This window comes from Macaca mulatta, chromosome 5, assembly GCF_049350105.2.
Source record: "Macaca mulatta isolate MMU2019108-1 chromosome 5, T2T-MMU8v2.0, whole genome shotgun sequence".
Taxonomy (NCBI): Eukaryota; Metazoa; Chordata; class Mammalia; order Primates; family Cercopithecidae; genus Macaca; species Macaca mulatta.
The window spans coordinates 62,564,227-62,589,162 of record NC_133410.1 but is presented as its reverse complement, the minus strand read 5'-3'; the positions used below and the strand labels follow the sequence as shown (position 1 = coordinate 62,589,162).

Below are 24,936 nucleotides of genomic sequence, written 5' to 3'. Positions count from 1 at the left end.
GTGATGCCAAAGATATGGGGCTGGCTGAGGAAGGATCTGAATTTTGAGTTGGATAATGAAGGAAGAGAGAAACAAACTGGCAGACAGAGACGAGGAAGAAAGGTATATGTGAGGATGTAGGTTTGGAAGTGAAGCAAGTCACATTTGACATGTTAGTAACAGTAAGCAAGACAGCAAGGACACAGGCTAGGACAAGGTGGCCGTGGATAATTTGGGATGAATTTGATTATTGATTTGATTCGAGGGACAGTAGGAAAGTGCCATCAATTCTTGAGTATATGAAATGTGCTGAAAATGACCAATATTGGTAATTATTTAGGCAGCAACATCTAGGATAGGTTGGAGTCGTGGAGCTAAGGGTGGAGAAAGTATTAGGGAGCTGTTTTGTAACCTAGATTTAAAGTAATGAGGGTTTAGAGGAGGGCTTTGGGAAAGTCTGCTGGGTTAGGAAAAAAAAAGCTCAGTTTTTGAGATACTGCTTTTCAGATGTCAGCGATCATATCCTGAGATGACCAGTCAGTTACTAGACAGGATTACAGTTTGAGAGCACAAGTCTTGGCCACTGACTTTGGAGGCATTTATGCAAGGTGATAATTCAGTAATGCGTGTGGATATGTATCATCGTGGTGACTATTGAGGGAGAAATGCAGAAAGCTGAATTTGGAACCTTAGGAGCAGCCACCAGCCAAGGGGGTGGAGGCAGGCAAAAAGAATAGTCAGCAAATGAGACAAAGAGGTAGTAGAAGAACACAGAGAACACCCAGGGAAACCATGCGAGGAGAGAATTTCAACAGTGCTAACTGAAGCATAGAGGTCAAGGGGATTGAAGACTTGAGAAAGACCTATTCGACTTCTCAAGGGAAAGGTCTTTGGAGACTTAGAAAAATTTGTTTCCAGTGAAGTTTCAGTGCAGAAGTGCATCAGGGATTTTCTAGGTACTCTGCATGACAAGGGGATTAATGTTTAATAAATAAATCCCTTCTGTAATTGCTTTAGCACATATGACTGGGTATCTGGGTCTTCAGTGTTTCAAGGGAAATTGTGAGGTCACTCCAGAAAGGAATTGAGGTTAGATTTCTCATATGATACAAACCCATCAGGTGATTTTGTATATTATGTGGTTGAGAAACTGTCAAAGCTAAACTATTGGGCCTATTTAGATTCACAAGATCCTAGTGGCTCTGGGAAAAATCTTTGGGAAAATGTAAAACCTGAGCAATGTTAGAAAACCTCTTCTTTGGTCCTGTTATTCGGTTTATGTTAATGAATTAGCTTGGAGTATTTGTCAGAGATGTTGAGCTGTAGAAAATAATAAAAATCAGATTAAAATTTACCAAAATAATTAATATTAATTTACATGGAAGTGGAGGCACCAAAGAATTTTGGTCAAGACAGAATCAAAGCTCCAAATGTAAGGACCTACAATTAACATCATGCCAAAAGAACAGAGCCATTTTGTAAGAAATAACAGTCTAGTTGAATAAATGGAGGTGATAAGTTAGATATGGTGAAGAACTCAAATTTTAAAAGGCAAGAGACACTTTCTCATGACTTAAGATAAATTTATAGAAGGAAACAAAAATTCTAAATTTATCTTCTATTCAACTAATTAGCAGTAGTCTCAATTATAAAACCTGAGTCTATAATATGATCTAACTTAAATGTAGTTAGATGAAAATGTAGTACTTTTCTGGTGAGTTAAATATGTGATTTTTGACTTATCACTACAAACTGGTTGAGAAAGAATGAAGGTAAAGAAGAGACTAAATTTTATTTTGGCCTTTAGCTCAGTTTTATGTTCAGATGGTGGTTTCCCAGTTATAGCAAAACTATATTTAGCCCCTCCTTAGTTCTAGTAACTAAGTTCTAGGAAGTAAGGCGGGACTAAGTACAGTTTTGGTATAATTGAGGGTGTGACTTTAATGTTTCTATAGATTTTCATGTCTCTGCAATAAAAAGTGAATTGCTTGTACTATTTCTCTGATATAAAATACAGAGTTTTCCAGTGCTCTATAAAATGTAGTTTAGATAGATGAACATGAAACTATGCTTAAACTTGGATTGCCTGGGATTCTGAAATTTTTCTGGTTATTTGTTCAGATTGATACCTGACTAAGATATTCACAATACTTTGCTTCTTGCTTTTTCCCAATAGCTGCTGTACAATATAGGATGTATATTGAATTGAAATAATAATAAACAGGTGGGAAAAATGAAAGGAAAAAAGATAGGTACAAACGAAAAAGGAAAGGACAAATGTAAATCATTGAATAGTTACGGTCACATAGTATGAGTATGTCTCTCTTTTTTTTTTTTTTTTTTTTTTGAGACAGAGTCTCACTCTGTTGCCCAGCCTGGAGTGCAGTGGCGCAATCTCGGCTCACTGCAACCTCCGCCCTCCAAGTTCAAGCGATTCTCCTGCCTCAGCCTCCTGAGTAGCTGGGATTCCAGGCGCCTGCCACCACGCCTGGCTAATTTTTTGTATTTTTAGTAGAGACGGGGTTTCACTGTCTTGGCCAGGCTGGTCTTGAACTCCTGACCTCGTGATCCACCCACTTTGGCCTCCCAAAGTGCTGGGATTACAGGGGTGAGCCACCACGCCCAGCTTCACTTTTGTTTTTAAGATTTCTACCTGCCAAGGCAAAATATGAAACTTGACTACTTACTTGATTAATACAGACCACAACTTAAAAGCAAATCATTTGCTTAGGAGAAACAAAAGTATTACCAACATAAAATCCAGAATGAGGCTGGGCATGGTGACTCACACCTGTAATCCCAGCACTTTGAGAGGCCAAGCCAGGCGGATCACCTGAGGTTAGGAGTTCAAGACCAGCCTGGCCAACATGTGAAACCCAGTCTCTACTAAAAATACAAAAATTAGCCGGGTGTGGTGGTATGCACCTGTAGTCCCAGCCACTCGGGAGGCTAAGACATGAGAATTGCTTGAACCTGGGAGGTGGAGGTTGCAATGAGCCAAGATCACGCCACTGCACTCCAGCCTAGGCGACTTGGTCAAAAAAAAAAAAAAAAAAAAAAAAAAAAAAAAAAAAAAATTCCAGAAAGAAATAAAGAAGACTTTGTATAATGCAATTGATGATACCCTTAACAACATCTTGATTACAGACTAGTCAAGTTTCCCAAATTCCACTGAGCTGGTTTCATGAGTTGGTAGACTGATGGTATCACATAAAAAGTCTTTCTGCACGGTCAGTTCAGTGGTGGGGCTTCAGATCCGGTTAGATAATTCTTTTCGAACTTATGTTTGGGATAATTATTTTTCTTTCCACCTCATGTGTTTTGAACTTTCAGGGCATACATTACAACTTATAACGTATCCCTGTCACTCTTAGTCTAAGCGCTCATATTGAAAGCACGCACTGTGTGAGCTGTTGTCTCACTGTGAATCAGCAGGAAGGGCAAGCTTTCATAACATCAGGGAAGGGTGAGGTAATTATTATGCAATTGGTTTTTGGAGTATATGATAAAGAAATTCTGAGAAAAAAGTGAAGGTCTTCAGTTCCCTAATGGATACAAAGGAGAACTTAACGTGGCAAAAATGTCCAGGAAGAGTTTGTATGTTCCCCTAAAAAATGGAAGCATATTAGTAACTACCTTCAGTTCTTTCTGGAATGAGGGGAAAATTCCAAAAATAAACTAAATAAAAGAAGCAGTAAGATTCCTTTGAATTTAAGGGAGAAGCACATTCTCCCAGTTAAGAAAGGTGTCTTCTGTGAAGCTGCCTTGGGCTACAGTCAAACAGATTCCCACTGACAGGTGTGGAGCTTGTCTTCACTCTACAGAATGGCCTGTTCATTGTATTTCCCTTGGCATGTGATTCAGGTTGTTGGAGACCTTGGTAAACTCATCACATTAGATCATGGGTTGATATAAGTTCGTGTTTGGATGTTTTAAAATGGGTTGGAACCTGGCTAGGGGAAGAATGTCTACAACTGGCCCTGAAGGAGATTAAACATGTTTGAAATGTTTTTTCAATGGCAGTGGAGTGGGTGGTAATATTTCTTTTGCTGTGAGCTAGCAAGCGTGCCTGTTAGGAGAGCATTCCCGAGCTCATGATGAATCAAAGACTGATTAACTGTATTTTAAGGATGGCATCTGGAAATTGCTTGTGAGAGAGATTTTGCCATTAATTACAGAAGACACATATGCCACTGGATTTAGGACTAAAGACAGGGATAACCCTTTACCAAACTGATTTCTGTTTTATTGTAGGTCCTCTTTTAATTTAAACTTTAGGACTTGCTGCTTCAAAAGTAGTTGGCTTTCTTCTGCTAGTGATATGTAAAGAATGAATGGTGTCCATAATTGTTATAAACATAATATACAGTTATATTTAATTTATAACATAAGTCACCAGTCAAAAAGACAGTTTAGTTTTTTCCTATGACGAAAATCCAATCTTACTCAGTCAAACAAATGATTTACAACTCATTGCTTTTCTGAGACTAGTATTTACTGTGCTATAATTTCAGGCATTTAGATTTGCTGAAGGCATAAGGTATACTTTTTTAGATGTTAAATTTTTATATATGGTTGATTGGGGGAAATCAATTTCAATGTTAGAAGTGGTAAACAGCTCATTTCTGTAGGGAGTGATAATTGGGAATGTAGATCATTGGAGATAGACTGAATTTAGGAACATCATGGTTATAGATGTGGATTTAGGAGTTATCTGCTTGGATTTCGAGACTTTTCTCGTGATACTCAAACACACAGGAACAGAACTGTTGCTGTATCTCTCTATACTTACAGCTGGTGAGGGATTGTCTCTTGAGCCGAGGGGACAGATTAGACCCTGAAGCTGCAAACCCTAGGTGTATATCTAGTAACCCCTGTACTGGTACTTTCGTTGTGGGATGTATACATCCTTTGAAATACCAACAGAAGAAATTTTCAGAGGTTTTACCTTGATTTTCCTAAAAGAGGAAGCAATTATAGAACCGAATTCCTTTTCATAATTCTTCAAAATTGATTGGAAAAGAAAACTGCCTTTTCTCTCCTGCCTTTTCATTTTGAGGAACCCTTAATTATGTCACTTATTTTAAATCAAATATGCTTATTTATTGCAGCATCTGCTCAGTCCTCCATTTCTTTCTTTCTTTCTTTCTTTCTTTCTTTCTTTCTTTCTTTCTTTCTTTCTTTCTTTCTTTCTTTCTTTCTTTCTTTCTTTCTTTCTTTCTTTCTCTTTTCTTTCTTTTCTTTCTTTCTGTCCTCCCCTCCCCTCCCCTCTCCTCCCCTCTCCTCTTCTTTCCCGGGCTGGAGTTCAATGCTGTGATCTCAGTCCACTGCAACCTCCGCCTTCTGGGCGCATGCGATTCTCCTGCCTCAGCCTTCAGAGTACCTGGGATTATAGGCACATACCACCATGCCCAGCTGATTTTTGTATTTTTAGTAGAGACAGGGGTTTCACCGTGTTGGCCAGGCTGGTCTTGAACTCCTGTCCTCACATGATCCACCAGCCTTGGCCTCCCAAACTTCTGGGATTACAATCGTGAGCCACCGTGCCTGTCCTCCGTCCTCCATTTCTAAGGCATTGTATCATTCAGTGGTTGTTTAACAACCTTAGACAAAATCTAAGGTGTAACAACCACTGAATGATAGAGTGGTCCAAGAATACAATGATACAGTGGTCCAAGAATTGAACCAACTCTTTTTAACCTGTTTTTTTTTTTTTCATTTTCTTTCTTTTTATATGTGATACAAATAAAATATGACTGTGTTTTTATTTTCATAGTTTAAACAATATGGAAAATAAAAAGCTATGTGATACAGAGCATAAATAATGGAGCAGAAAGTAAAAGTCTCTCTTCAGTCGTTTTCCCTGAGCCTACTGAAGAGTTATTCATCTACTCTCTTCTCTTTGGATTTACATGCATTTAAATGTATATGTAGAAATATACTAAGTTGTGTTTTGCAATAGTTATAAGTTGACTTGTCTCATGTATAATGATCAATAAGCTGTTAACCTGAAAATTCACTTTGTACCTCTTAATGGCATGCAGCATTTCTATGTTAAAAGAAACATCTGGAAAAATGGCAAAACTCTACGTTCCTGAAATTTATTTTTATTCAGAGTTGGGTGTACTTTTTCTTTTGGGACCATTAGTACTTTTATACATGGTAGACTAAATTATAATATTTTAAAAATCAAAAGATATTTGGGGAGATGGAAATATGATTTGATGATTTCTGCTGATTATGTGTGCTGTCTCCTTAGTATTTTCTTAATTTAAAAAAGTGGTTAACTTATGTGTGTTTGGCATATTTTTGAGTTGATAATCTCAAATAATTATTCACCTATTACACATACACATTAAAAGTGTTCTGTCCTTGCGGATCTGTCATTTCACAGACATATCATTTTGCCTTGTTGGCTAGGTGATAGAAAATAAAGGGCAGAACATAAGAAATTATCTTTCATTGGATATTAGTTCGTTCTTTCATCTGGATTTTAAAGTATTATTGGAAAAAATATCCTTTAATCTTCTATTAAAGATAAGGTAAGTTTTTACAATGTATAGGTTGTTTGTAGGACTGAGAAGTATTGGAAATATATCTTGGCTCAACTAGTTGGCCACCCTTGAGAGCCAGTAATACCAAGTGGCCAAACTTAGTTGCACCCAGTGGCAAGAGATGTTCTGAGGTTTCCCATGTATTGGGAGGAGGCCTAAGACAAAGAGGTCCTTGTAAAACTCAGCTAGAGACTTGGCTGTGGGACAGAGTCCCAGAAGAATCTGCATTAACTGTGCCCTGCCCAGAGGCATGCTGCTACAGCCTTTGTGCTGGGAACCACCAGCATCATGGAATGAGTTTGCTTCTCCAGGTAGACACTCTGAGCTTCTTTTGCTTACTGGCCCTGTTACTCCCCCTGAGCACTGGAGCTGCCGTGTAGCATCATACATCTTCTCTGTGAAGTCATATTACACAGAGATGGTTAGAAACTGTCTGATCTTTGTTTTCATGTGTGTGGTTGTTGCTGTAGAAGATAATTACTTATCCTTACATCTACCTTTCTGGCTTCATACACACACACACACACACACACACACACACACACACACACACACACACACACTTTGGCAAAAGGAATTAATGTATTGGTGAATCTTTTTTTTTTTTTGAGATAGAATCTAGCTCTGTCGCCCAGGCTGGAGTGCAGTGGCGTGATATCGGCTCATTGCAACCTCTGCCTCCCAGGTTCAAGTGATTCTCCTGCCTCAGCCTCCTGAATAGCTGGGAATACAGGGAAGTGCCACCACACCTGGCTAATTTTTGTATTTTTAGTAGAGATAGGGTTTCACCATGTTGGCAGGGCTGATCTTGAACTCCTGACCATAAGTGATCCGCCTGCCTCAGCCTCCGAGAGTGCTGGGATTATAGGCTTGAGCCACCATGCCCAGCCAGCATTGGTGAATCTTATGTATAATTTAGCATTGGTGAATCTTATGTATAATTTTGAAATTTATCAATACATCCATTTCTTTTGGCAAAGTATAAAGAGCATAGGATTTGAATTTAGAAGACCTTGGTTCAAATTCTGCTTCTGCCACTTAATAGTACTGTGACCTATCTGAGGCTCTGTTTCCATTTTCATTCCCCATCTTGGTTGAGGCTTGTGAGCTTCAAATGAGATAATGTATTTAAAAGCATTTTGTGAACCATGAACTGCCACACAAATGTTGATTATTGTTATTATTTTAAATTTAGTCTCGCTGATATAATAAAACGTTAGTAATAAATGCCCCATGAGTTGTCTTAATTCCAGAGAAGACATGTGAACTAATATACAGGTCATCAAAAGGCATATTTATATAAGGGCTACTGTTAGGCAGTGTCAATCACGGGTGTGCTAATTTCATACTGGGATCTGCAAGCAGCCTTACTTGGAGAAAGGAGGAGGCACAGAACAGAGACAAATAAAGGCTTAGTTTCTGCACAGCCTTGTGAAAGACTGTTTTAAGGTTGGTGGTGTTTTATAATTTATATTGATGCTTAAAGACTAACATTTATCAATTTTTAAAAGAATAGTTTTATAAGTCCCCAAATATATAAATATGGTCAAATGTGTATTCCACACTTTTCAGAGAAATTATCTAGCTCTTCTGGCAACAGTGAGAGTCCTTTGCTTACACAGTCAACAACACAGGAAAAGAGATTCAGTTTTCCTATGACAAGTTTCACATCCTGGAAAATGTTTATCAGTTGGATGCTGGGGCCATCTCTAGGTTAGAAAGTATCAACAGGAAGTAGTTCAGGTTCAGATATGGGTAGGTTCTGTGCTTCCTAGTTTGGAGAAGGGTTTCTGATGATGAGATGGGACTTGGTTTTCATTCTTCTGGCCTCATAGATGAGTGGCCAGTTTCATTTCATTGCTTGGCTCTATCTTCAGTTTATGTGCTCACTCTTTCCATTGAAAACTCCTTTCACTCTTCAGCTGAAAATGTTCTGTAGGGTTCAACTTTAGAGAAATCTTAGCAACTTTTATTTATTAGTCTAGCTATTATGTTTATTTTCATAACATCTTTTCTGAAGGAGAATGTCTAACACCTCTAGGTGTTCATAATGTGAGCCTCATTTATATTTTCAGAGAAAAGTTTTATCTTGAGTTTGAATGAATTATTGAATAAGCTGAGTTAAGAGACTCTCATTTTTGCTGTCCATGAGGTAGAAAAGTGGTGTGAAGGATGTATGACTTCAGCCAGTTGGCTACTGACCAGTCTTTCTATTGTTTACGCCATAGGAAACAGGGACTTTGGAGACAGGTGCTAAGGAAATGAATAGCACTTTTTTGTGTGTGTAGTTGTAGGAACCACTGTATACCCTAGAACTCTTTATTAAGAACTTACACTTATGTAATTGAAGACACATTGATTGAGCTACAGGTACCTGGTCAGGCATTGATTGAGAGACCTGTACCTGGTCTCAGGTTGCTCTGTAGAGAGGTTCCCCAGGCTGTTAGGAGCTAGGAGACTGCTTGGCCTGGACAGGACCCAGAATAAGAAGCATGGTACCTCCTACAAGACTTCGAGTAGGCTGTGGTCTTCAAGATGGCTTTTAGGATGATCAGAGAGGTCAGGAGTGTAGGTTTAAGCCAGGGCCCAGGGCCAACATTCCCTGAGATGAGTCAAACTCCAACCCTCTCTGGGTTTCTAGAACAAAGGCTAGGTGTAGGGAGCCAGCACTGTGGAGAGGGCAGGGGGCATGTCTGTAGGCATTGCTGGAACTGGGGGAGATTGTCAGAGTGGCTGGGGTAATGGTTGTGTAATATATGCAGTTGGGCCTTCGTGCGTGACAGTGGGAGGTTGAATGCCCCTTATGGGAAAGTCATGCACCATGGTTGGGCTGGAACAGCCAGCCAGAGGGCGTGGGGGCAGTGGCTCTGCTGGGGTGACCAAAGTAGGCAAGGAAAGCCACTTGTTGCACACACCCCATTTTGATCAACTGCTTTCATGCAGGATGAGGCAGGGATAGGATCATTTCTCAGACTCAGGTATTGATGTTATCTTAATTCTTTAGTCTGGAAGAACTTGATGAGAGGGCAGGCGGATGATAAGAATTTCCTTAATCAAACCCATTTTTCATGTCTCCTAGGGCTACCCCTTCATCTGCCCATCTCCAGAGAAAGATCTGAGTGCTCTCACTTCTCCAGCTTTTCTCACAAGGCAGTTGTTACTAGACTGCTGAGGGAAGTGGAAAGGAGGCCTGGGAGGGGGCTCTGATGGTGGCACCCAATCTGCAGGGTCTGGAGTCAGGGTGAAGGAGGTCAGGGACTAGCGGCTGCCATAGTATGGGCACGCGGCCAGGCTGATGATGAGCAACGTGGCCAGGAAGAGGGTGGCTGTGAGCTGCAGCCGCAGCAGGACTGCTGAGATCATGGCGTGGACCACCAGCGAGCAGGACACAACCAAGAGGCATGTGATGCTGCTGCCGTGCTTCATGACAGTGGACATGAGCAGTCCGTTTAGCCCTAGCTCAGCACCACAAGTTCTGCTCATGCTGACAAGCCTTCCAGGAGGCCTGGGCCGGGGCCACCAGCGGATGCAGATCTAGATTCAGGAGCACACCAAAGACATTTAGAATGTCTAGAGGCAGACATTCTAAAGTGCCAGGGGCAGCTGCCGTCTCTTCATGAGCAGCTCTGTATGCAGCGACGACAGACCTGAAATGAGGCAGTCCAGGATGAGGAGCAGCAGGCCCAGCGGAGTGATATGTAGGGGCATGGGGCTGGCAGCAGCTTCTGGAGGGGGCCCAGGAAGGGTGTTCTCAAGGTCTTACGGGCCGTCTGGTGGATAGCAGGCCCCCGCAGCCATCAGCAGCAGTAATGCTAACCCCTGAGGTGCAGAGAAGCAGTGCTGGAGGCAGAGACAGTGGAACAGGGCCCGCTTCCAATCTTGAGATTGCTCAGCACCTGATAGGTGCCGGGGTCCATGTCAGGCTGAAGATAGATCACCAGGTTGTTGTTTGTGTCACAGATCAGGGCTGATAGTGTGAAGAGAGCAGCTTAGTGCCAGAGTGGGGGCCCCTTACAGCCATGCTTGCCAGCTCACTATAAGGGAGAAAGTGCTTAACAGTAGTTTGGTCAACTCAGCTCCACAGCTGAGGAGGGCTGGAATTCCAGGCACCTGGCTGTCCACGTGGCACAGTGCCAGCATGGGGGATGGGCACCATACGTGGCAGTGGATAGGAGTAGCATCAATGTCCAGTACACTCATACCCACCCCAGACCTTGGGTGGCCCATGTAGTTAGCAAGGGGAGTGGGATTGCAACACATTTAGGGGAAATCAAGTTATGGAGCCAGCTCCCAGTAGGAGGAGCCATGGAGCATTGCCAGAGAGGATACTGAAGATCAGAGTCATTTGCCAAGGCTTGAAGAGTAAGGGACTGGTGGCCCTTGAAGCCACAGTCTTGGGGCCAGTCTGACGGAGTTAGGGGAGGGAAGAAGGAATCCAGGGTGCAGGCTGACAAGCCACTGTGCACACTCTGCAGGAAGGGAGGCAAGGATAAAGGCAGCATGAAAGTTGGAGAAACAAATGGATGACAGCCAGGGAAGCCAGATAGTGTCTCTACCTTCAGGCCCCAGCTCCTTATTCTGCCTCCCTCATTGCATCTAGAGCTATTCGGGCCCTTGCATAGTGACTGCAAATAGTCAGTCTTTCAGTGTCATCTCCACGTTGGGCACAGCATAGTCTGAGCTGCATAGATTGTCAGCGCAGGTGCCCCTTGCAAAGCCCAATACTACTGTTGCCTTCAGTTTGGCCACCACAGCCAGCCAGGAATCCCTTGAGGAATGGGGAGGACAATAGCGAGCCATCCCAGCCTGCTTTGCTGTTGACTTTGTCTTCCATGTGCCACTGCAGGCGCTCCAGCTGGTTCTTGAGAAATGCCAGGTCCTTAAGCTTAGGCAGAGAATCCTTGTCATCTGTCACCTTCCCCGCCAAACTTCTGAAGAGCACTTTCTATAAGTCAAAAGTAAGACAGTCTTAGTTTTGTTCTGTATATTTGATGTTTGGTGCATTGCAAAAGATGGCATAGCTTAGTAGGATGTTATTTTATTTCAGTTGCAAAGTAGGAAGGACATTGATAATTGTAGAAATGGGGAGGAGTTACATATATGAATCTGAGGCTGTATATTTAGTCTTCTGAGCTTTGGAAATAGAGATGATTTTTTTTTTTCAGTCTTAGCAAAGGAAGTATTGTAAAATTTCAGAAACAATCAGGCTATTGATAAAGTATGCTTAAGTGGTAGAAAGAGTAATGCACTGAGAATAATGATTTTTTAAAAATCTTGATTCTGCTAGTAACTTGCGAGCCTGGACAAGTCCCTTAATGTCTCTGAACCTCTGTCTTCTTTTTTATAAAATCATATTTCTATATAACCTAAAAGGTCCCTTCCAGACCTAAAATTCTGTGACTCTGATTTTTCTCTATGGTCACAATGATTCTTTGCCTACTTCCACAGAGTATGAAGGTAACGGATATCCCTTATCAATGAAAATTACCTTTGAAAGTATAAGGCAGCAAACTGTGTTGCAAAGGGGATGTATGGAAATGGGCTGTAAATCTTGAACCTAATGGGGTTGCCTATGGCTCATTCTCTTCGGTGTGCACTACCTGCAGTGTTGACTCCTGGTGTGCTGTGATTCTGGAAGAGAGGCACTCGGTCTTGAATGTGTAGTTTTTGACAGCCTGTTTCTAGATGGGACACGCATCTAGACACACATCATTTCAGCGGTGACCTTCAAGGGCAATGATGCCCCAGCCTTCAATGTGTAACTCTTAGGTAACACATCTAAAATTGGAATTTGGCAACCATATAGGAAAAGAGGATAATGTCATGTTAGGCCAAAATAGGGTATTTTGGGGATGGAAAACATCAAAGTCTATACTCTACCCAAGTATAGATTTTGGTAAATGGATTTTAGATAGATTGTTTTTCAAGCTCCTTTATGTTTCCTTAGACTTTTTCACTTTTTGTAGTAATCACTTTTTTTTCTGATGTTTACAATGTTCTATTATAAATGGAGCTTACCATCTGCCATTAAGGAAAGTATAAAAATCAGGCGGTGCTAGTCTTTTTCTCTCCGTAAAGTAATTTCCATCAGACATCATTTTCCTCTGCTTTAATCTCTTCTGCGAATGTGGTAGTGATCTTAAGTCATACAGCTTGTAAGGTGAGGCACATTACAGATACAAATCTGAGGATTTAGCTGGGCAAGGGAGGGAGAGATAAATGGTAAAAAAGGAGGTGGAGACGTTTATTGATAACTCATGTAATGCTTCCTTGTGAGTAAAGAAAAGCAGATTGGTCATCTATAATAAAATGTAGCCCAAATGGCATTTGCACAGTTGTAAGGTTTATTTCACAGCAAATCAGTATGCCTATTAGCATTTCACACATATCCCTGTCTCTCTGTCAAGAATGTTTGCAGATTCTTTGTTGTTCATGCTTAAAGGCACTTTTAATCTTCTGGTGTCTTGCTAATGGACCTCCTCTTGAAAAACAACTCTTCCAGTCTACACAGATGAATCTCTTCATGACTACTCTGTTTCAGTTTTTGATGAGCTCCTCAGGAATCACAGTTTCTGTTAGGATTAGCAGAAAGAATAAGATGGGAGGCCGTAATTTTACATTGTAATTCAGGATCAAAATCATAGACTTTGAAGTATTCCTGCTCCTTCTAAACAGAATTGCAGCTATAGCATCCTGATAGGTGTTTTTCAAATCTCTTTTTCTTCCCTTCCTCTTCTTCTTCTACTTCCCTTTCTTCTTCTCCTCCCTCCCTTTTTTCCTTTTTCCCCTCCCTGCCTCCTTCTGTCCTGCCTTTCTTCTCTGTATTTTAAGTACTTCCAATAAAGACACGGACACTTGTCTGCATCTTGAAAACCCCAGATTCAGTTTCATCAACATCTATTGAATGCCTGTTATATTCTTGATTCTGTGCTAGGCCTATTCTTATGCGTTGTCTTATTTAATCCCCATAATAATTATTTGAAAAAGCTATTTCATTCCCATTCCATCAATGAAGAAACTTGGGCCTGATTCACAGAGCTAGTATGTGGCAGAGGCTGAATGTGAAATTAGATCTTCTGAATTCTTCCTTTACTGGGTAGAAACTCGCTTCATATGGTAAGTTGTATTAGGGTTCTCCAGAGAAGCAGAACCAAGAGGATGTATGGAGATATACGTGTATATATATATTTATCATAGGAATTGGCTGTTGTAATTATGGAGGCCAAGAAGTCCCACCATCTGCTGTCTGCAAGCTTGAGACCAGGGAAAGCCAGTGGTGTAATTCATTCTGAATCCAAAAGCCTGTGAATTGGTGGGCCAATGTCCTGGTCTGAGTCTGAAAGCCCAAGAAACAGGAGCGCCGATGTTTCAGAACAGGAGAAGATGCATGCCCCAGCTTAAACACAAAGGTGAATTCACCTTTCCTCCATCTTTTTGTTTGATTTTGTCCCTCAACAAATTGGATGATGTCCAAGCTCATTGGTTGGGCAACCTTCTTTACACAGTCTACTGATTCAAATGCTGATCTCTTTCAGAAGAGGCAAACCTAGAATAATGTTTTACCAGCTATCTGGGCATTCCTTAGCCCAGTCAAGTTGACATATAAAATTAATCATCACAGAATTGCCATTATAAAAGGAACTATACCTTAGTGTGGAAGCGAGACAGCTATGATTAAGTGAGAACATGTGACCAGATTCTGGGTCCAGATTCTAAATGACTGATTCAGCCTTGGGCAAGGTTTTGACCTTGTATTTTAGACTCTTTACTGATTAAAAAGAGATAGGAAAAGTTGTCTTAGAAGAGTCTTAACCTATAGCTGTCTGTATTTACTGCAGAACCTTACTTTGATAAAATTTTAATTTTGTGGACAACTTGGAACTCTTTAGTTGGGAAATAAATTCCAGCATAGTTGTTTTTATAGCACCGCAATTGATAGAAGTTATATGATCTAAATCAATTGTTAACAGATGTGCTCAATTACTGGGCAGAATCTTATTTGATGGGATTATCAATACATATTTGTTGAATACCTACTGTGTGACTGACACTTTACATTCATGAGCTCATTTAACCCTTATATCATTTCTGTGAGTTCTCAATTACTTGCCTCAAAGATGATAAAAATGAGGCTCAGAAGAGTTAAATAATTTTTCCAAGGTCACATAACTAGTAGGTGAAGTTGGGACATGGATCTTTGAATGCACAAAAATAGCACAATTATTACTAGTGTGGGATTTTGAGTTAGATTTAAGTTCCAGTTCTGTCTCTTACTAGCAGTGTAGCCTTTGGCAAGTGACTTGATCTACCTAAACCTTCATTTTTAGATTGAGCTACTTAAGAGGTCTGTTCTATTCTAAAGATTCAATTGCAAGTATCCCTTTAGCATGGCCTGACACAGTAAGTGAGGTATGCAATGGCACCTGCTTATAAGGGTTTAGCATGTTAAATGAGAGATGAAGCATAAAGATGAAATGTGAGCATTTTTTTCATAATGTATGCTAAAATGTTAAATCATGCAGTTTTAGCAAAAGATACTAGTGTGGTGCATGTGTTATATTAGACAGAACTTTGGAGTAGAGCTGGGATATGCAAAACCTTTCCCCGTCTTTACCACTAGCACACTGTGAATCTCAGAGCATGTTATTTCACTTCCATGTCCTCTGTGTGTCATCCGTTCATGCATTCATAAAACATCTACAGAGAGACAGCAGTGTGTCCAGGCACACTGTACGAGGAATCTAGGAACTGGAAAAGGAGCTAACATGTGGCATCTGTTCCTGTCATGGGCCAAAGAACAGCCTAATGGGAGGAGAGACAGACGTATGAAGACTTTGTAATGCAGTGTGAAAAGTGGTATTGTGGTGTTCAGAGCCAGGGGAGGCTTTATGGAAGAGGTGACAATTGAAGAAGCAATGAAGATGAGAAGGGACTCTGCATTATTCATCTTTATAGTAATATTTCCTAAAGCATTGAGTGCCATGCCCAACACATAGTAGGCACTCAGTAGTGAATTGGATACTGATTTGCAAGGCGGACTTGTTTCCAACATCCATTCCTTCCTGTGTTTCTTGTTACAGCTCCTCTACCTCTTGAGGGAGCTCCACAGGGACTCGGTTCAAGTCCCTAATTCTCTTAGTGACAGTACACCAGGGTGGTTAAGAGCATAGGCTCCGAAGTCAGACTTCCTGGTTTCAATTTCTGTCTGCTATTTGTTAGCTGTCTGACCCTGAGCAGTTACTAAGCTTTCTGTGCCTCTGTTTCCTTATCTATAAAATGGGATAATAGGCTGGGTACGGTGGCTCACACCTATAATCCCAGCACTTTGGGAGGCCGAGGCAGGCGGATCATGAGGTCAAGAGATTGAGACCGTCCTGGCCAACATGGTGAAACCCCATCTCTACTAAAAATACAAAAATTAGCCGGGCGTAGTGGCACTCGCGCCTGTAGTCCCAGCTACTCGGGAGGCTGAAGCAGGAGAATCGCTTGAACCTAGGAAGCGGGGGTTGCAGTGAGCTGAGATCGCGCCCCTAAACTCAGTTTGGCAACAAAGCAAGACTCCGTCTCAAAAAAAAAAAAAAAAAGAAGATAATAATACCTAGCATTATTAAATGGAAAAAATTAAATGCAAAGAACTTTGAATGGGGACTAAGCACTAAGAATAGTAATTGCATAGTGAATGTTAGCAATTTTTATTTTTCATTTTGATACATTTTGCACTGAGTTCATTTATTAGAGTTCCACTTCACAAATACTCAGTTACCTGCAAAAATAGAATTTTTCTGATTGACAGTGGTCAAAAAGAAAAGGTGACTTATTTTAGGAAAGATGTTGCTTTTTCTTCGCCTGCTCTTGCTTTAAAGCATAGATCATAAGGTCCTAGTTAATGCCACAAGGAGCTCACATGTATTTTGCTAATTATAAGTCATGCTTCTCAGTGGCCCTTTTAACTGTTAAAATGACCTCTGGTTTCTGATTTTTCTTTACTCTTTATTAATAGTTAACAAACTGTTTAATGCGTGGTAGGAAAGCCAAGTAAGCCTGAAGCATTTAGAAAATGGCATGTGAATTAGTTGTAAACTGTTTCAGTAAACATTAAATGGGTGGCAATTACTTAAAGTGATTGCCTAAGTTTCATTAAAGTACTTAAAAGAAAAATATGTGCTTAATGCTGCTTTAATTATAAGGAACTTATTAGAGTAGCTTCCATCTAGGGTTTACCAAGTTAGCCTAATTCATAACCTCACCTAGGGCATTTTATACACATGCATTTTATACACATTTCTGATTTCACCCCTCACCCCCTGCCTCACTGAGACTCAAACCTGGTAATCTGTGTTTTTAATTATTTCAGGTGAATCTGCCAATGAGACCTGGTTGGAAAACACTGCTCAGGTGTTGTCTGGTTAAAAGCTTGCTTTCGATTTTGCATTCAACAATTGGAAAAAGCTCTTAAAGATTCTTCAGTATAACTGGTTACCAAGGGTTAATCATGGTGAATATAGAATGACACTAGCTGAGGAAATGGAAGTCTGTGATTTTTGATTGCCTTGTTAAATTGTCAACAGCAGCAGCACCACCATCATTGATTGGGTTATGGCAGGAAATGCTATAGTTAGATTTGCTACAAATTAGTTTAGATAGAGAGTATGGGTGAAAATAAGGTAATCTTATCAGATGTTGTCTGATAAATGGAAGCAGTACATTTATCAGCAGAGTTGCAAAAGAAATGTTGAGTACACCTTTGAAACAAGGTTGCCTGCCGTGGATTATAGCCAACATAAGTATTCTCAAGGTGTGTGGAATCAATAAAAACCAAAGGTGTCAAGATGAAAAGAGCAGTCAGCTTGTATAGGTGCCCACAACTACTAATCATAACTTGATAGGTGTGGAAAGAACTGCTGAATACCCTCCCTCCCGCACTGCCCCAACTATGGCACTGCCCTAGATAGCCTTCTAAAACACACACCTGATTGTGCCACTCCCTGCCCGCAACCCTCAATACTTTTCTATTCATATGCTGGGATAAAGTCTAAATGCCTTATCAAAGTATATAGGGCCATTCACGATTTATCTACTATGTACTTTTATAGTCTTCGTTCTCTTCTCTTGCCACATTTTCATGCTATATGCTCAAGCCAATTGAAGTCTATACATGTAGTCTTCCAAAGTGCTTTGAGAAAAAAAAATCATATACCACATTATTCTGTGATAGACCCTAACACAGTGCCTAGTAGGGGCTCAATATACATAGTAGTTGTTTAATAAATGTTTATTGACAAATGAATAAATCAAAACACAATTACTGTAATGATCTCGTTACATGTGGATGTTTCCCTTTTGGGATGTAAGCCCATCCAGAGCACTATAGTGTGCACAGTTACTGGCACATAATAGATAGTCATTAAGCATTTATGGGGATCTGGCAAAATGGCCAAATAGGAACAGCTTTGGTCTGCAGCTCCCCGAGACCAATGCAGAAGGCGGGTGATTGCTGAACTTCCAACTGAGGTACCTGGTTCATCTCACTGGGACTGGTTAGACAGTGGATGCAGCCTATGGAGGGTGAGCAGAAGCAGAGGAGGGTGTCGCCTCACCCAGGAAGCTGGGGGACTCCCTCCTCTAGCCAAGGAAAGCCATGAGGGGCTGTGCTATCTGGCCCAGATACTACGCTTCTCCCATGGTTTTTGCCATCTGCAGACCAGGATATTCCCTCATGTGCCTACACCACCAGGGCTCTGGGTTTCAAGCACAAAACTGGGCGGGTTTTGAGCAGATGCCAGGCCAACTGCAGGAGTTTTTTTGTTTCATACCCCACTGGTGCCTGGAACCCCAGTGGTGCCTGGAACCCCAGTGAGAGAAAACCGTTCTCTCCCCCTGGAAAGGGGGCTGAAGCCAGGGAGCCAAGTGATCTTGCGCAGTGGATCCTACTCCCATGGAGCCCAGCAAGCTACGAACTACTGGCTTGAAATTCTTGCTGCCAGCATAGCAGTCTGCAGTCGACCTGGGACACTCAACTTTGGTGGAGGGAGGGGTATCCACCATTACTGAGGCTTGAGTAGGTGGCTTTCGCCTGACCATGCTAAGGACTGGAAGTAACTCAACACAGCACGGCAAAGTGGCTGTGGCCAGACTGCCTTTCTAGATTCTTTTTCACTGGGCAGGGCATCTCTGAAAGAAAGCCCCAGTCAGGGGCTTATAAATAAAACTCCCATCTCCCTGGGACAGAGCACCTGGGAGAAGGGGCAGCTGTGGGTGCAGCTTCAGTGGACCTAAACATTCCTGCCTGCTGGCTCTGAAGAGAGCAGCAGATCCTGACAAGGAGGGTTCTCCCAGCACAGTGCTCGAGCTCTGCTAAGGGACAGACTGCCTCCTCACATGGGTCCCTGATCCCCATGCCTCCTGACTGGGAGAGACCTCCCAACAGGGGTTGACAGACACCTCATACAGGAGGAAGGAGCAGGCAGGAATCTTCACTGTTCTGCAGACTCCACTGGTAATATCCAGGCAAGTAAGGTCTGGAATGGACCTCCAGCAAACTCCAGCAGACCTACAGGAGAGGGGCCAGACTGTTGGAATAAAAACTAACAAACAGAAAGCAATAACATCAACATCAACAAAAAGGACCCCCACACACAGAAACCCCATCCAAATGTCATCAGTCTCAAAGATCAAAGGTAGATAAATCCATGAAGGTGAGGAAAAATCAGCACACAAATGCTACAAATTCCAAAAACCAGAATGCCTCTTCTCCTCCAAATGATCACAACTCCTTTCCAGCAAGGGCACAAAACGAGACAGAGAATGAGTTTGACGAATTGACAGAAGTAGGCTTCAGAAAGTGGGTGATGACAAACCCCTCTGAGCTAAAGGAGCGTATTCTAACCCAATGCAAGGAAGCTAAGAACCTTGACAAAGGGTTACAGGAACTGCTAACTAGAATATCCGGTTTAGAAAAGAACATAAATGACCTGATGGAGCTGAAAAACACAGCACGAGAACTTCGTGAAGCATATACAAGTATCAATAGCCAAATGGATCAAGCAGAAGAAAGGATATCAGAGATTGAAGATGAAATTAATGAAATAAAGCATGAAGACAAGATTAGGTAAAAAAGAATGAAAAGGATTGAACAAAGCCTCCAAAAAATATGGGACTCTGTGAAAAGATCAAACTTATGATTGAGGGGGTCCCTGAAAGTGATGGAGAGAATGGAACCAAGTTGGAAAACATACTTAAGGAAATTATCCAGGATAACTTCCCCAACATAGCAAGACACGCCAACGTTCAAATTCAGGAAATACAAAGAACACCACTAAGATACTCCTTGAGAAGGGCAACCCCAAGACACATAATCGTCAGATTCTCCAAGCTTGAAATGAAGGAAGAAAGAATGTTAAGGGCAGCCAGAGAAAGGTCAGGTTACCTACAAAAGGAAACCTATCAGACTAACAGGAGATCTCTCTGCAGAAATCCTACAAGCCAGAAGAGAGTGGGGCCCAATATTCAATATTTTTAAAGAAAAGCATTTTCAACCCAGAATTTCATATCCAGCCAAACTAAGTTTCATAAGGGAAGGAGAAATAAAATCCTTTTCAGAAATGCTGAGGGATTTTGTCACCACCAGGCCTGCCTTACAGGAGCTCCTGAAGAAAGCACTAAATATGAATAGGAAAAATCGGTACTAGCCACTGCAAAAACACACCAAAATATAGAGACCAGGGACACTATGAAGAAACTGCATTAACTAATGTGCAAAATCACCAGCTATCATCACGATGACAAGATCAAATTCACACATGACAATATTAACCTGAAATATAAATGGGCTAAGTACCCCAATTAAAAGGCACAGATTGCCAAATTGGATAAAGAGTCAAGACCCATTGGTGTGCTGTATTCAGGAGACCCATCTCACATTCAAAGCCACACATAGGCTCAAAATAAAGGAATGAAGGAATATTTACCAAGCAAATGGAAAGCAAAAAGCAAACAAACAAACAAAACGCAGGAGTTGCAATCCTAGTCTCTGATAAAACAGACTTTAAGACAACAAAGATCAAAAAAGACAAAGATGGGCATTACATAATGGTGAAGGTATCAATGCAACAAGAAGAGCTAACTATCCTAAATGTATATGCACCCAATATAGGAACACCTAGATTTATAAAAACAAGTTCTTAGAGAACTAAAAAGAGACTTAGACTCCTGCACAATAATAGTGGGAGACTTTAATACCCCACTGTCAATATTAGATCAACGAGACAGAAAATTGACAAGGATATTCATGATTTGAACTCAGCTCTGGACCAAGCAGACCTAGTAGATATCTACAAAACTCTCCACCCCAATCAACAGAATATACATCTTACTCTAAAATTGATCACGTAATTGGAAGTAAAATACTCCTCAGCAAATGCAAAACAGTGGAAATCAAAACAAACAGTCTCTTAGGACCACAGTGCAATCAAATTAGAACTCAGGATTAAGAAACTCACTCAAAACCACACAAGTACATGGAAACTGAACAACCTGCTCCCGAATGAATACTTGAGTAAATAACAAAATTAAGGCAGAAGTAAATAAGTTCTTTGAAACCAATAAGAACAAAGACAAAATGTACCAGAATCTCTGGGACACAACTAACACAGTGTTTAGAGGGAAATTTATAGCACTAAATGCCCAAAGGAGAAAGCAGGAAAGATCTAAAATTGATACCCTAGCATCACAATTAAAAGAACTAGAGAAGCAAGAGCAAACAAATTTAAAAGCTAGCAGAAGTAAAGAAATAACTAAGATCAGAGCAGAACTGAAGGAGATAGAGACACGAAAAACCATTCAAAAAATCAATGAATGCAGGAACTGGTTTTTTGAAAAGATTAACAAAATACATAGACTGCTAGCCAGACTAATAAAGAAGAAAAGAGCCTGCCTTCCAAGACTGTGGAGGAAATTCCACAAGATAGTAATTATTACAATAAAGATGTTGAAAAGCAAACTTTCAACAAGTTGAGTTGAAAAAAATCTAAATGGCTTTTATTAATGATTCATGAATTGGGCACCATCCCATCCATAAAATAGAAGGAATTCCAATGAGCAGAGCAGAGAGGGTTGGTTTTATAGGTAGAAAAGTGGCGAAGAAGCAAAAAATAGAGAACAAAAAGTAGATTGTTCATTTTTTTTTTTACTTATTTTTATTTATTTATTTATTTTTAATGATGGGGTCTCACTGTGTTGCCCAGGCTGGAGTGCAGTGGTGTGATGGCAGCTCGCTGCGGCCTCATCCTCCTGGGCTCAAGCGATCCTCCCACCTCAGTCTTGTAAGTAATTGGAACTGCTGGCATGCATTACTGCACTCGGCTAGTTTTTTAGTTTTTTGTAGAGACAGGGTCTCATTATATTGCCTGGGCTGGTCTGGAACTCCTGGGCTCAAACAGTCTTCCCACCTTGGCCTCCCAGGGTGCTGAGATTACAGGTGTGAGCCACCACACCCAGCAAATTATTCATTTCAAAGTTACTTTCCTTATAGGGTTAGAATAGAGGGGACTTCATTATCATACTGGCTCAGATAAACTGGGTCCCTTCTGATTGGCCACTGTGAATATCTTATTTTTTGGAAAGTTGGCTCATTTTAAAGTTCAGTTTGATTACAGGGCACCTAGAACTAGTGACTCCATTCTGGTTTGGTTTGCTCTGTTGGGCCTAGTCCAGGAGCTCAGTTGAAAACAATGGCCTCCCACAATTTTTATTTAAGAAGATAATAACAATTGTTAATGCTTACTGGAGGCTATTTCATTTAATTCTCACAGTAGTCTTGAACGACATAGTTTCCATAATTAACCCCAATTTGTACATGGAGAACCTGAGACACCAAGATGTATGTCAATGCACTTTGAAAACTCAAGCCCGAATTAGCCAGGTGTGGTGGCAGGCACCTGTTATCCCAGCTACTTGGGAGGCTGAGGCAGGAGAATAGCTTCAACTCGGGAGGCGGAGGTCGCATTGACCCAAGATTGCACCACTGCACTCCAGACTGGGTGACAGAGCAAGATTCCATCTCAAAAAAAAAAAGGAAAGAAAAACAAAACTCAAGCCTGGTGGCCAGGCGCAGTGGCTCGTGCCTGTGGTCCCAGTACTTTGGGAAGCTGAGGTTGGTGGATCACCTGAGGTCAGGAGTTTGAGACCAGCCTGACCCATCTCTACTAAAAATACAAGGATTGGCCAGGCCTAGTGGTGTGTGCCTGTGGTCTCAGCTACTCGGGAGGCTGAGACAGGAAAATTGCTGGAGCCTGGAGGGCAGAGGTTGCAGTGAGCTGGGATCCCACCACTGCACTCCAGCCTGGGTGAAAGAGTGAGACTCTGTCTAAAAAAAAAATAAAAAAAATAAAAAAAAATAAGAGAGAGAGAGAGAGAACTCAAGCCCTATGCAAGTATGGAGATTGATTGGGATGAGACTGTTGAGGGATAGAAATACAAATGTGACTTTAGGGAAGTCACATCCCCAAACTGGGGTTAATTTTCTTGTCTGTAAAATGAAGAAGTTGAACTCTTTGAAGGTACATTAAAAACTCCGAGTCTAACTAGAAAAGTTGAATGTGGTTCATTGTCCATGCACTATAAATAAATAATTTCATGAAAAAAAAAAGAGAAGAATCAAATAGACACAATAAAAATTGGTAAAGGGGATATCACCACTTATTCCACAGAAATACCAACTACCATCAGAGAATGGTATAAACACCTCCAGCAAATAAACTAGAAAATCTAGAAGAAATGGATAAATTCCTGGACGCATATACTCTCCTAAGATTAAATCAGGAAGAAGTTGAATCCCTGAATAGAGCAATAACAGGTTCTGAAATTGAGGCAGTAATTAATAGCCTGCAAACCAAAAAAAGCCCAGGATCTGGTGGATTCACAGCTGAATTCTACCAGAGGTACTAGGAGGAGCTGGTACCATTCCTTCTGAAATTATTCCAAACAGTAGAAAAAGAGGGACTCCTCCCTAACTCATTTTATGAGGCCAACGTCATCCTGATTCAAAAACCTGGCAGAGACACAGCAAGGAAAGAAAATTTCAGGCTAATATCCCTGGTGAACATTGAGGTGAAAATCCTCAGTAAAATACTGGCAAACCGAATCAAGCAGCACATCAAAAAGCTCATCCACCATGATCAAGCTGGCTTCATCCCTGGGATGCAAGGCTGGTTCAACATATGCAAATCAATGAATGTAATCCATCACATAAACAGAACCAATGACAAAAACCACATGATTATCTCAATAGATGGAGAAAAGGCCTTTGATAAAATTCAACATCCCTTCATAGTGAAAACTTTCAATAAAGTAGGTATCGATGGGACATCAAAATCATAAGAGCTATTTATGATAAACCCATAGCCAGTATCATACTGAATGGACAAAAGCCGGAAGCATTCCCTTTGAAAACTGGCTTAAGACAAGGATGCCCTCTCTCACCACTCCTGCTCAACTGAGTATTAGAATTTCTGGCCAGGGCAATCAGGCAAGAGAAGGAAATAAAGCGTATTCAAATAGGAAGAGAGGAAGTCAAATTGTCTCTATTTGCAGATGACATGATTGTATATTTAGAAAACCCCATTGTCTCAGCCCAGAAACTCTTTAAGCTGATAAGGAACTTCAGCAAAGTCTCAGGATACAAAATCGATATGTAAAACTCACAAACATTCCCATACACCAAAAATAGACAAACAGAGAGCCAAATCACAAGTGAACTTTCATTCACAATTGCTACAAAGAGAATAAAATACCTAGGAATACAACTTACAAGGGACATGAAGGACCTCTTCAAGGAGAGCTACAAACCACTGCTCAAGGAAATGAGAGAGGACACAAACAAATGGAAAAACATTCTATGCTGATGGATGGGAAGAGTCAATGTCGTGAAAATGGCCATATGGCCCAAAGTAATTTATAGATTCGATGCTATCCCCATCAAACCACCATTGACTATCTTTACAGAATTAGAAAAAACTACTTTAGATTCCATATGGAACCAAAAAATCCTGTATAGCCAAGAAAATCCCAAGCAAAAAGAACAAAGCTGGAGGCATCATGCTACCTGACTTCAAACTATACTACAAATCTATAGTAACCAAAACAACATGTTACTGATACCAAAACAGATATATAGACCAATGGAACAGAACAGAGACCTCAGAAATAACACCACACATCTACAACCATCTGATCTTTGACAGACCTGACAAAAACAAGCAATGGGGAAAGGATTCTCTATTTAATAAATGGTGCTGGGAAAACTGACTAGCCATATGCAGAAAACAGAAACTGCACCCCTTCCTTACACCTTATACAAAAATTAACTCAAATGGATTAAAGACTTAAATGTAAAACCTAAAACCAT

The 24,936-nt window shown here is 40.9% G+C and overlaps 1 protein-coding gene and 1 pseudogene across 4 annotated transcripts in view; one reads left to right on the top strand and one right to left on the bottom strand.

The window, feature by feature from the left end:
• SLC4A4 (solute carrier family 4 member 4) overlaps nt 1-24,936 on the top strand; it is a 430,044-nt gene that overhangs the window by 146,627 nt on the left and 258,481 nt on the right. The window lies entirely within an intron of this gene.
• The window catches only part of LOC106998365 (putative UDP-sugar transporter protein SLC35A4), a 33,656-nt pseudogene continuing 18,511 nt past the window's right edge, over nt 9,792-24,936 (bottom strand).